We start from the raw sequence: 12871 nt of genomic DNA, 5'->3' as shown, positions 1-12871 counted from the left end.
ACCCCAGGCCTCACCTCCCTCCAGGAAGAGGTGTACCAGCTGAGGCAGGGCTGGGCCCCGCAGGGCCTGTGCGCAGGTGGCTTGGCAGGCCCGGGCTGACAATGGAAGGGCCACAGCAGCCGGAGGTCCCGTGTGTCCACACACTGCACATCCCGCACTGAGGAACCTCCGCCGCAGCTGTGGGAGCACTGGGGACCGAGAGACGTGTGGGAACACATCGCCACGTGTAGGCCCACAGGTGTGACCCCGTGAGGCGTGTGGCGGGAAAAGCATCAGGTCCATGCCCCAGCCCCAGGCAAGTCCCTGAAAAGCCCCAGCGAGAGGCCAAGGCTGGCCCACCCCAGGCAAAATGTGCCATGGCCAGGGGCTTCCATGGGCTGGGACAGACAGAGAAAGGGAGGAACAAAGGCAAGCTGGTGAAAGACAAGTCCAGATGGGGTCAAAAATACAGAGGAAAGGAGACAGGCCAAGCCAGACAAAGTTGAGAAGACTCCCAAGAGACGTCTGGGTGTTGACACACTTGACCAGGCGCCACTGGACACCACCGCCACAGGGGGCTGAGCACTGGGGGGAGCGGGGGAGGAATGAGTTTCTCCGGGGCCAGTCCTAGCAATGGGGACAGTGACACCTCCTCTGGGAAGCCATCCCTGCGCCCTGTACCTGACAGGCCTGCCCTTGCTCCCAGCCACCCCCTCAGTGCCTCCTGGAGGACCTGGTCCCATTCCTAGAGCCCACTTGGTGCTGGAACCCCACTCTCACTTGTGGGATCAGCTCCTGCAGAGGGGAGGGACATGAGAACAGTGGGACAACCCTCGGAGTTCCTGGGCAGTGAGCCCCTCACACGGGACATGCTTGAGAGGCCTGGGCAGGGGCCCCGGGATGGAGCCCTGATGCAGCAGTAGGCAGAAATGTGGGTGAGACACCGCTGTGCCCGAGGGACAGGGCAGAGGACCTGCCGCAGTCCATGGGCAGGAGGGGAGGAGACAGGTTTCACAGCCGGGGCCCAGCCCACCAGGTTTCGTTGTTATCAGGTGTGGGTCTGAAAGCCCTAAACATGTGCTGAGTCTGTGCCAGTGTCGTGCTGTGCCCAGCCCTGTGCTTTGTTGTGTTCGTTCATTTAATCTTCCCAACCCTCCTCTCCCAAGCTGTCCCAATTTTACAGATGGAAAAACAGTGACCCAGCAAAGCAAAGCAACCTGCCCAGAGTCACTCAGCAGCCAGTGGGACAAAGACTCAAACGCTGGCCCAGCTGACTCCAGGACCCAGTTCAGGGCCCAAATCTGAAACGCCTGAACCCCTGAGTTCCAAACAGGCCCAGCAGAAGGTGTCCTGCCCATCTGAGGCCCCTCTTCTGCCCCCTTCTGCCGCTGGTCTTTGCTGGGCTCCCTGATACCCCCAAGCTTGTCATTCCTGCCTCAGACTTCACACCTGCTGTCCCGTTGATCCCTGTCCTTGGCATCACTGACTCCTCCCTCGGGTCTCAACCCCAGACCCTTCCTTGGAAGGCCTTCCCTGACATCACAGCACACGTGCCCTTTCCTTGTCTGTTTCTCCCTGGCAGGTGTGAGCATCAGCGGGGCAGGGCCTCGTCCAGTCACTGCTGCATGCGCAGGGGCCACAGAGAGCCTGGCTCACAGCACACACTCAAAAGATCCTTCACCCAACCCAGGACTGACCAGGCGCCATCACAAACTTGCTCCCTGCTCCTCCACACAGCCCAGCTCACCTGGCCCCAGGGCCCCACCACCCACTGTGTGCAGGGGTGGGTATTGCAGGACCGTGTGGTATTGGGTCTCAGCGCCTCCTCGCAGAGGCCTGGCTCTGGACAGGTCACCAGACGCTGCTGCTCACCACCTCCACAGGCCTCGGAGCACTGGGTGGGCAGGGAAGGAGTCAGGGCACAGCCAGCATCTGAGGGCGTCCTCTCCCCCCAACTGAAACCCCAGGCCTCACCTCCCTCCAGGAAGAGGTGTACCAGCTGAGGCAGGGCTGGGCCCCGCAGCGCCTGTGCGCAGGTGGCTTGGCAGGCCCAGGCTGACAATGGAAGGGCCGCAGCAGCCGGAGGTCCCGTGTGTCCACACACTGCACATCCCGCACTGAGGAACCTCCGCCACAGCTGCGGGAGCACTGGGGACCGAGAGATGTGTGGGAACACATCGCCACATGCAGGCCCACAGGCGTGACCCCATGAGGCACGTGGCAGGAAAGGCATCAGGCCCAGGCCCCAGCTCTGGGCAAGTCCCTGAAAAGCCCCAGTGAGAGGCCAAGGCTGGCAGGACCCAGGCAAAAGGTGGCACGGCCAGGGGCTGCCAGGGGCTGGGACAGACAGAGAAAGGGAGGAACAAAGGCAAGCTGGTGAAAGACAAGTCCAGATGGGGTCGAAAATACAGAGGAAAGGAGACAGGCCAAGCCAGACAAAGATGAGAATACTCCCAAGAGATTCGGAATCCGGTGTGATCGGGGGCAGAGACGTACAGCCTGGAGCCCTCCCCTGTCCTGCTGCTTTTGGAACACAGGCCATGGGGAACCAGGGCTCCAACCCATGCCCTGGGAATGCCTGTACTGGCTCCATCCTCACGCACCTTACTCCAGTTGCCTGAGTGCCAGGTGGCACAGGGCCGCAGGTGGCAGCGGCGAGCAGGCTGGGGCCGGCCAGCGGGGGCGCAGTCCTCATCCCGGCCAGAGCTACAGCGCACTGGCCTCCAGACAGCACCCAGGCCGCAGGTGGTAGAGCACTGCAGGGCACAGACTGGTGAAAGCCAGGCAGATCCCATCCCCGCCAGGCCTCTACAGCCAGGAAACTACCTACCTAGCCTAGCGAGACCTCAGCAAGACAGGGGCCCTCTTCTGGGCCTCAGTTTCCTTATTTGCAAAATAGGCTCCTCCACCCATCTCCCAGGAAGACCGTGAGAATGAAAAGTCAAATCCCCCCAGCAACCAACCGTCCCCGCTCACATGGGACAAAGGGCCTGTGTTTCAGTGTCATTGGTGCAGAGGTCGGGGAGGGGACCCTGGGGGCACCCCTGACCAGCTGTCCTGACCAGCCTCGTCGCTTCCCAGAGGCACCAGGGAAGGAAGACTGGGTCCTGGAACCAGCAGCCAAATCGCTGGGTATCGATGCGCAAAACAAGCCCTGTGGGCCTCAGCCTGCCCCTTCCCACCCCCAAATTAGGGATCTGAACAGAAGCTTGCTTCTCCTGCAGTGACCATCTGGGGACCTAGGGAGGGGGCCCTGGCCAGCTTCTTTCAGGCAGCTCAGATGCCTGCAGGTCACTGTCAAAGGAGGGTGGAGTCACTCAGGGCAGAGCCAGGTGGCAGTGGGCTGAGCCCAGCCTGGAGGAGCCAGGCCGAGCCTCAGGGAAGCTGCTGCCTGCTGGGCAGGACTGGGCCTGGCAGCCATGAGGGGACCCTCCCCACTGCACAGTGTCTGAGCCAGCTCCATCCTGGGGTGTGCTGTGCTGCCAGAGCGTGCCTGCCCCTGCCTTCCCTGAGGCCCCCTTTGCTGCCTAGAAGTGGGCCCTGGGGTCCCCTCAGTCCCCTAATCCTGGGAACTCCTGCCCCAAGAGAGGCGAGACAGATGACGCCTGTGTCCCACCCTGCTCATTTTCAGATGAGGAAACAGTCACCAAGGTCCTCCGCAAACTCCCAGCCCTCCCAGCCCACCCAGCCCGCACCACTTGCCTGGCTCCAGTTTCCCGCTTGCCAGCTAGCGTTCCTGACAGCCAACAGGTCCGCAGGGGAGACTGCTTTAGCCAGGCTGGGAGCCAGCGGCTGGGTCTCAGGGGTTCTGTGGCTATTGGCGGGGCTGTCCCAAGCTGGCGTGGACAGCAGCCTAGAGCTCAGGGGCACCTCAGGGCTGAGGGACTCAGGCTGGCCCTTGGGTCCTGGGTTCAGGGCAGGCTCAGGTGTGTGCCCGAGGCCAGTCAGGGTTGTGGGGAGGAAGGTCCCCCATACTGCCACAGTCTGCATGTCCCATGAGCCTGGTCCTGGGGTTGGGAGGGTGGGAGTCCTCGGCTCCAGGGAGTTGTCCCTGCCCTTCATCTCTGGCAGATGGGCTATGGGGGCAGGAGGGGGAGGAGCCACCCCAACAGTGGGCCACAGTTCACTGTCCACAGGCCCCAGGCCACCCTCCAGAGCTGGCTCCCAGGCCACAGTCCCTCCTGTCCATAGCTCCGTCACGTCAGGACTAGGAGAGGAGTGGGTGCTGCTGACAGAGGACAAAGGGGGCAGCATGGGGCTGGGTCTCAGAGGCAGGTGGGGTGCTCCACGGCCCTCGGGTTCCTCATCATCCTTGAAAACCTCATTGGTCCTGTCCCTCCATGGAGGGGGCAGCTGGCTCTGGCTGTCCTTGCCAACTGGGAAGTCATTTTGGCTCTCAGGGGCAGCAGGCGTCTGCAGGCCATCAGTGGAAACCCTGGGCCAGGGCAGGCTGGGGAGCCCAAGGTCTGGGGCCCCTATGGGGGCGTCTTCCTCAGGCAGGAAATTGATCAAAGGGTTCCCAGGGGTCTGCTCTGAGGGTGGGGGTGGGGAGCGGCCGGCCTGGCTGGGCCAAGGGCTAGGGGACCAAGGTGCTGGTGCCCCCTCCTCCTTGGCTGCAGGAGGCTCTGTGGCAGGCACAGGGCTACCTGTGGAGGGCACAGCAGGACCACTGTGTGGTGGGGGCGTCTGATCCCCCGTCTCCGCCAGGTCTAGATCAGGCCCCTCAGAGGGCCCATAGGACAGATCCTCATGGAAGTTGATGAAATTGTAGTCATAGTAGAAGTCATCCACAAACACGGGCCCCGGCAGGTCCAGCTCTACGGTTGCAAGGGGTTTCAGTAGGGGGCCGGGGAAGGTGTTCACAGGCGGGGGGCTCCAGAGCACTCTGCTCATCCAGCCCCACGCTGCGGATGCAGAGCACGGCCCGCTGGGAGAGGCCCCAAGGCCCACAGGAGCTGGAGCACAGCTGCCACTCACCTGCCCACCACCTGGCGAGGGCACACAGGTGGCATCAGCATGGCATCAGATGGGTGGCACCGGCAGGCTCACCAGCAGGGAGGGCCAGGCTGGGCTTCCAGGCCCTCAGGGTTTGGGCAGAGCTGGGACTGAGGCCAGTGGATGATTCTCCAGAGCTCCAAGCCCAGGTAAGTGTCCTGCCCTCAAAGCCTGGTGACATGGCACAGCCCCTCCATTCCTGCCACCCTCCGCTCCGGGAAACTGAGCCTGATGACATGGCACACCCCCTCCATTCCTGCCACCCTCCCCTCAGGGAAACTTCCCTCAGGAAACTGATCTGAGGCCTATTTCCCCATCCAGGGACCCAAAGAGGAGGATCACAGGTGTCCAGGCTGGCCCAGGCTGGGGTGAGGGGAGACCGGGGGCTGGGGTTTCAGCCTTGGGAAGAGAATGAAAGCCTGGCTCCCTCTGCTCCTCCCCAGGGCCTCTGGGGACCCAGATGTAGGGGCCTGTGGCAGACTCAAGACACCTAGGGGTGGGGAGTTGGTGGGGGAGTGGGGCGGGCTCACCTGGCAGGGCAGGGCTGCTCACTGCACTTCCTCTGGCGGTCATCGGGCCGGCCCAGGGGGTCACAGTGCTCCTCGTCCACGGGCCCTGCCTGCCGCTCCGAGCAGTACACACTCTGCCTCTGCACACCTGGGGGCCATGGGGCTTAGCCTGGGACTGGCACCCAGGTGCCCACCGCCCAAGACCCAAAGACACCCTTTCTGCCAGAACCCTCCCAGAACAGCGCCTTACTGCCCATGTCAAGATGAAGGCAGACCTCTACCGTCACCTCCTCGCTGTCCTCCTGGTTCTCACTCACCCCCTCTCTCTTATGTAGCCTCCCCTCTGGCTGCCCCTGGAGGGGTGGCAGAGTGTGGAGGATTAATAGGTTTTTGGTGCCTCGACCCTCTGCATCCTAGCTGAAACCCTGGACAACTCATTTGGCCTCTCTGAAACTCAGCGTCCTCCTCTGTGAAGTGGGAGCAACAATCCTGCCTCCTCCAAGCCCTGGAGGGAGGACTGCGTGTGTTCTTGCATGTGCAGGCTCGGCCCACGCCTGGCACATCCTAAGAGCTCAATCCATGCCAGCTGCTGCTAGCACGCAAACCCAGCCATGGCTCCTGCCACCCTCCCCTCAAGGAAACTGAGCCTGCCCTGAGGCCTATTTCCACATCCAGGGGCCCAAAGAGGAGGACCACAGGTGTCCAGGCTGGCTCAGTCTGGGGTGAGGGGTGACCAGGGGCTGGGGCTTCAGCCTTGGGAAGAGAATGAAAGCCCAGCTCCCTCTGCTTCTTCCCGGGGCTGGCTTGGGTGATGAGGTGGGTGAAAGGCATGGGGCCAGGTGGCCTGGGATGAAGTCAGCCTCATTGAAGAACTTGTGGCTGGAGGAGCCGCTGCCTGAGCCTTCAGGGCCCAGTGTGTACAGGGGCCACCGACACACCATCCCACCATCCACACCCTTCCCAATGGCTCAGAGAACATCTGGACAAGAAATTGGGCATCAAGGGGCAGCCCCTGCTCTCCACCCCCGTACTAGCCTTGGCACTGCTCCTGTCCTTCACACCATCTGCCACTGCCCATCCTGGGGCCTTTGCACGGCCACGCTCCTCACCTTGGACACACACTTCCATACTGCCTGTTGAGGCCCAGCCGCAGGACCCCCTCTGCAGGTGGCTCTGCCTTCTCTGCTCCACCCCCTGCCCCGTGGTCCTGAGAGTAAGTTGTCCCTCCCCTGAGCTGCCGGTCCCACACCCATCCCCCTCTTTCCTTACCAACAGATTCTGATTTTGTTCAAGACAGCAATGGGACCTGCTGAAAACACACCCCACTGCCGCTCCCTTGCAACTACGGGGTCTGGGACACAGTTCTGGCTGGGGAGAAAAAGGCACAAGTCCCTTGCTGGGAGTCAACCCTTTCCCCTCTCCTTCTTCCTGCCCGGTACACGGTAAGAGCCCTGGAAGGGAGGACACCATCTGTGACAAGCAAGAGTGTAGGGGAGGCTGCTGTGGCAAGGACAGTGGCGGAGGGCCAGTCAGTTCCAGGTCCCGCCAGCTTGGACTGTGCATCTGGGACTTCCTGCCTGAGACAAAGAACCCCTGTCTGTTCCAGCCACCACTGGGCACTTGCCTCTGCAGACACTCCCAAGTGGTCCACCTGCGAAGCAGCCAATTTGCTGAAAGACAATTCCCCAAATGTCTAGTGCTCCAAATGTATGTGTTGGTTTCCACGTTTGTCCAATTAAAGACACCTGTGTTAGGCCAGGCACAGTGGCTCACGCCTCCCAACACTATGGGAGGCCAAGGCAGGCAAATCACCTGAGGTCAGGAGTTCAAGATCAGTCTGGCCAACATGGTGAAACCCCATCTCTACTAACAATATAAATTAGCCAGGCATGGTGGCGCGTTCCTGTAAATCCCAGCTACTCAGGAGGCTGAGGCAGGAGAATCACTGGAACCTGGGAGGTAGAGGCTGCCGTGAGCCAAGATCATGCCATTGAGCTCCAGTCTGGGCAACAGGGTGAGACTCCATCTCAAATAAAATAAAATAAATAAAGACAGCTGTATTAGATAACATGGGTTTCCTAGCTTTGGAAGGTATCTGCCCAGTTCTCCATTTTCATTTTGTCATCATAATAGCATTTTAAGGAATGCACAAATGTCTGTATCTCAGATTCCCGATTATGAGACCCTGAGGACACTGAGTGTCAACGATGGGAAGACCGAGGGGAAAAGGGAGGACTAAGAGACAAAAGGGGAGACTGAGGTGTGGGGAGACCGAGGAACGGTGGGGGAGACCAAGCGGGCGGAGAGGAAGACCGAGGGGCATGGGTGGGACTGGAGGGCAGGAGGGAGACTGAGGGGTGTGAGGGGAGACTGAGAAGTATGGGAGGAGACGGAGGGGCAGAGGGGAGACCGAGGAGCAGTGGGGAGGACACGGAGGGGCGGAGGGGAGACCGAGGAGCAGTGGGGAGGAGACAGACAGAGAGGGGGGACTGAGGAGCATGCGGGGAGACTGAGGGAAATATGGGGAGGAAGAGTTGGAGTTAATGAAATTGCCCTACTTTTTATAACTAGTTCAGGGAAATAAGTCAGGGTGGTGAGGGGCCACTGGACTGGTCTCCAAGACGTAGCAGAAATGCAGGCACAAGACCTGCCGGAGCTGAGCAAGGACACAATCGAGAGGGAGCTGTGTCCGCTGGAGGGAGAACGCCAAGAGCTGGAGCACACTGAGCATGCGCCGCAAGCCAGCACCCACCTGCCTCATCCATTTACCCTCCCAGTGGGCCTGGGACATGGGGCAGTTGCCAGCCTCATCTCACAGATGGGGAACTGAGGCTCAGAGAAGCCAACTTCCAAACCCGTGGTGGCCCAGCAGTGAGCTGGAAGCTGAAGCCAGCGTCCCTGTCTAGAGACAAAGCCTCTGCTGGCAAGGCTGTGCCTGCCCCACTTCTCACCTCTGCCGCAGGTGACTGTGCACTTGGTCCAGGGCCCACAGTGCCAAGAGAACTCGGGCGGCAGGACCTCGCCGTGGCCGCCTGCCTCCCTGTGGATGGTGTGCTCGTAGCGCACCCCGGGGTTGTTCTCCTGGAACAGCAGCTGGGTGGGCAGGCAGGAGCCTGTGAGCACAAGGTGTCTTCTCCATCCACCCAGTCCTAAAGGAGCCGACCCCAGCCACCTCTGTGAACTGCAGCTACACCACTGGGCCATTTTAAAGATAGGGAAACCAAGGTAGAGGCCACAGCAGGAGGGCCTGGCTCAGAGCCAGGCTCTGTGACTGACCCAGGGCTCACTCCTCCAGGACGAGACCTGCCATGGGGGGTGCTGGGCCTGGGGACTGCGCCTCTGCTCCCCGACCCTGGGCCTCAGGAGGCAGGCACGTGGATCCAGACAGGCTCGTTGGTGGGACCCGGGGACGTGAGGTTCTCCCAGTTGCCCCTGCGTGCGTATGTGAAGGTGGTCCCTGCCACCTGGTAGTCCCCGTTCCACTGGATGGTCCAGCCACCATTGAAGTACTTCTCCGGGTCCTCGCTCCACAGTGCCAGGAAGTTGGCAGCCTTGGCCACCTCCTGGATGCGGATCTCACATGCGCCGGCTGGGATCAGCCCCACGTCCACATACCCTGTCAGCCAAGGGTTGTGCATAGGTTGTGCCCGGGGTGAGAAGGTTGCTTATCCCCCACCCGCTTCCCTCACATCTCTCCCCACTTGCCTCCTCCTGCTGATGCCAAAGATTTTGCCATTAGCTTTAAAGTCTGAGCTCCCAAAATTGCTCAGATGTGTCGTGGGTCACCAAAACCTCACAGAGGTGCCACAGATCCTGACCCCGTGGCCATGCCCCGTCACCCCTCTCTTGAGGACCTAAACTGGTCATCATAAGGCTAGATCCATCCCCTACACTAATTCTCTTTCTAAAAAAACCAAAGTGCCCAGGCCTTTCTCCTGGGACACCCTCCTCATCCCCACACAGCCTGCTTTTATTCGTTCACTTCCGTCACACCCGTCACATGCCAGGCACTACTCTCAGCACTTGTGTAAGTTCATGGGTAATGGCCCTATAGCCTAGGTACTATTGTTATCCCCATTTTACAGATGAGCAGAATGAGGCAGACAGGGATAGTAACGTGCATGAGCGTCCTGCTGGGATATGAGCAGCCTCCAGGGCCAGTGCTTTATCCACCACACTGCACTGCATCTCTGGGATGAAATCTAAGCTTCTCAGCCTGACATTCAAGGCCCCATAGCTGGTCCTGCCTTCTCTTCTTGCCTCCAGGCTCTGGCGCAAGCTCTTTCCTCCATTTTGGAAGGCCCCTTCCATCTCTTCTGATTTTTATGATTCAGCTCAACTTTCACCTCCTAAAGGAAACCTTCCCTGACTTCCCCAGGCCAGGACCTTCTTCCTCGGTGCTCCCATAGCCCTCTGGGCCTCCCTCCACTGCACTGGTCACACCAGAAGCTTCTGCCCCCTGCAGGACTGAGCGCTTCGCCTGTATGTCCCCATCACCTAGCACACAGTCAGTATTTGAGCAATGCGTGCAAAACAGACTGGAGGTGAGGGCACAGAGCTGGGGGTCTCAGAAGCTTCAGGAGGAGACTACCATTCTTTGAAAGGCCCAGGGGCCACACGCAAGCCGGGTTGGCCCTGCCTGGGTCTCTGGGACAGGAGGACTCCCCATGGGGACAGGTGTCTGCACGTGGACCAGGGGTCCCCTGACTCCTGCAAGAATTCCACCCCAGCAAGGCTTCCCTGCTTAGCCATCTCCAGGCTGGGTGGGGACCACGAGGCCAAGGACAGGGGCCCAGGGGAGATGGGGAAGGGGCCACCAGGTGAAGAGCACATCCCTCCCCAACAGCGGTCCCACCCCATACCCAGGCCCTCGGCCTCTTCGAAGGTCCCAGTCACGGTGTGGCAGGTGGAGCCGTTGCCGTGGCACACACCACAGCGATCCTCCATAGCACTGGAGTCAATCTCAAAGTCACAGCCCACGTTCTGCAACACACAAGGAGGGGAGGCTCCTGGTGCTGGCGGCCAGCCCTCTGTGGCCCCAGCCCCGGGGGCCAGCCAGGCTCAGGAGGAGAAAGCTGGGAGTGGGGGTCAGGAGGCCTCTCTTTGGTCCTGCCCCACCCCAGCTGTGCCTCTGACCCAGGTGAACTTCTCTACCTCCCTGAGCCTCAGTTTTCTCAGATGTGAGATGGGGAGACCCACCCCTTGCTTAAAGGCATGTCGTGAGCATCACATGAGACAAAAGAAGGAAAGAGTTCTGCAAAGGCCGTGGGCAGGCAGGGGATCTGACGCGCCATAGTCTCCTGACCAGCGCGTGCAAGGAATTTCAACGTCAAAGGCACTGGGGGTTGGCACCTCCCTGCTGGTCCTCCTCAGAGCCCAGGCCTTGATACCCCAGAGGCTTAGAGGGCAAGAAGCAGGGACAAGTAGGTGGCTGGGGACATAGGCAAAGAGGAGAGGCCATCGTTGTTATTAAAAATAAGAATAGAAATTGTTACCAAATACTGAGCACTATTCTTCTGGGCTCAGAGCCCTTCATGTCACCTGGGCCACTTCATTTAACCCCTTCTGTCAGGGAGCAAACCACTGCCTGGGGTCAGCCAGCCAGCAAGAGGTCAAGTCACTGTCTGGGCTTTGGTTTCCTGGTTGGGGCAGTGCTGGTGCAGGCATCCAAGGAGATGCAGGGGGCGAGGCCTGACTGGGAGGGGTCCCCAGTACCAGGAGGCATAGTAGGGGCTTTGCCTTAGAGGTCATAGAGGGTAGGGGCTGGGAAGCCCAAAGATAGAGCATGGGGAGGGTGGCCTGAGGAGGACCAGGAGGGACCCAGGAGAGAACCTGAGGCCCGCCAGTGGGGCTGGGGGCAGCCAGTGCTGGGAGAGCCTCTTCTAACCAGGCACACCTTGCAGATGCCGTTGATGCAGAGGTCCCTGCTGGCCCGGACCTGGTAGCAGGGGGTGCCATCGACCACAGCATCCCGCAGCTTCTCGGCAAAGTACTCATTCGAGGGCCGGCAATGCAACTCGCAGGGGTTCACTGGGGGCCCAAGTAGAAGAGCCATCAGCAACAGCTGGGGCAGGAGTGTGGAGGCCACCAGGAAGAGGAAGACCCCTCTGTGACACACATCCATAGCAGGCTAGAGGCTCCCAAGCAACACCAACATGCTGGAGGCTCCGGCTGGGCTGGTAGCTATCTGCAAGGCTGCGGACTGGAGAGCTGGGGTGAGCAGCAGCCCCAGGGGACATTGGGAGCAGCCCAGGCTTGTGATGGAGACTGGGCCTCCTGCTTGCATCACAAGGTAACCTTGGACACACACACCCCCAGCCCTCTGAGCCTCAGTGTCTCCATGGGAGGCAGCACTCACCATCATTGACCACGGGCACCCATGTGTGCAGCTGGCCCTTGTAGAGCATAGCGTCAAAGTGGCTGCACTGGACGTGGCGGAAGGAGGGGCGGCCAGCAGGGCAGGCCTGTAGGTTGCAGAGGCGGAAGCGCTTCCGCTCACCCACACAGTATTTGCCTTTGTATTTGGGCCTGTGGGGAGGACCGGGGTGCGCCCCAGTGAGGGACTGGTGAATACTACTGCATGGCCACAGCCCAGAGCGAGCAGCTTCCTCCTGCACCCACACCCCGAGATCCCTGCCGCCCAGCTTTGTGCACGCTGCTCTCCTCCCTTGGGCTGCCCACCCTCTGGCCCAGACACACCCTCCCTGTTTGTAAGGACCTGCGGGGAGGTGGCAGCAGGAAGCCTGAACTCTGCCCCCAACCTGCTGTGTGATTGGGGGCAAGTCTTCAGCCACCCTCTGGGCCTCAGTTTCCTCCAGTATAAAGTGAGGTTGGGGCTGCCTCTGCAGAGGGCTGTTGAGAAGCTGGGACAAGCTGCAGGCATGACTGGCACTGGCTGGAGGGACTGCTCCGAGTCTCCAGCCCATGACACCAGCATCCTAACAAGCCCTTGAGTCCTCAGCCTCCCTCCTGGTGGCAGTACCCCCAGCCTGGGTCTAAAGGAAGCGCCCAGGGCCCCAGCCAGCTGAGAGGTCTGACTGAGCACAGCTCCTGAAACCCTCTGCATCTAAGCCAGGGTCGCTGGCCCCCACCCAGCTCAGACCTGGAGGCCAGGAGGCAGAAGAGCCACAGGCCAGTCTTGGGTAAGCACAGGGTCCTGGGTGGGGCTGGCTGTGAACCCCATGCCTGCCCCGGGTGGCCTCCTGAAGTGAAGATCAGCCAGGTAGTGCTTCGATCTTCAGTGCCACTGGCCTCTGCATCTCACCAGATCTTCACACCCCACCGTTTAGACAGGGAAACAGAGGCCCAGAGAGGTGAAGTCACCTCACCTCAGGCCACCCCTTGAATGCTGTCACCTCCTCCAAGCTGCCCTGTCTCATCTCAGACCT

General features: G+C 60.7%; 1 pseudogene across 1 annotated transcript; it reads right to left on the bottom strand.

Annotated features, from left to right (window-relative positions):
- Positions 1-272: 272 nt before the first annotated feature.
- Positions 273-12502, bottom strand: LOC108544619 (A disintegrin and metalloproteinase with thrombospondin motifs 7-like; annotated as a pseudogene). The gene is made up of 12 exons (XR_001889899.1): positions 11842-12502; positions 11380-11513; positions 10346-10466; positions 8858-9099; positions 8435-8576; positions 5505-5631; positions 3682-4967; positions 2583-2735; positions 1954-2127; positions 1727-1873; positions 478-564; positions 273-377 (listed from the first exon to the last, which is right to left on the bottom strand). The product of XR_001889899.1 is annotated as an A disintegrin and metalloproteinase with thrombospondin motifs 7-like (transcript).
- Between the last annotated feature and the right edge of the window lie 369 nt (positions 12503-12871).

This window comes from Rhinopithecus bieti, unplaced genomic scaffold, assembly GCF_001698545.2.
Source record: "Rhinopithecus bieti isolate Rb0 unplaced genomic scaffold, ASM169854v2 scaffold_28168, whole genome shotgun sequence".
NCBI lineage: Eukaryota > Metazoa > Chordata > Mammalia > Primates > Cercopithecidae > Rhinopithecus > Rhinopithecus bieti.
This window is presented reverse-complemented; position numbering and strand designations above follow the sequence as displayed.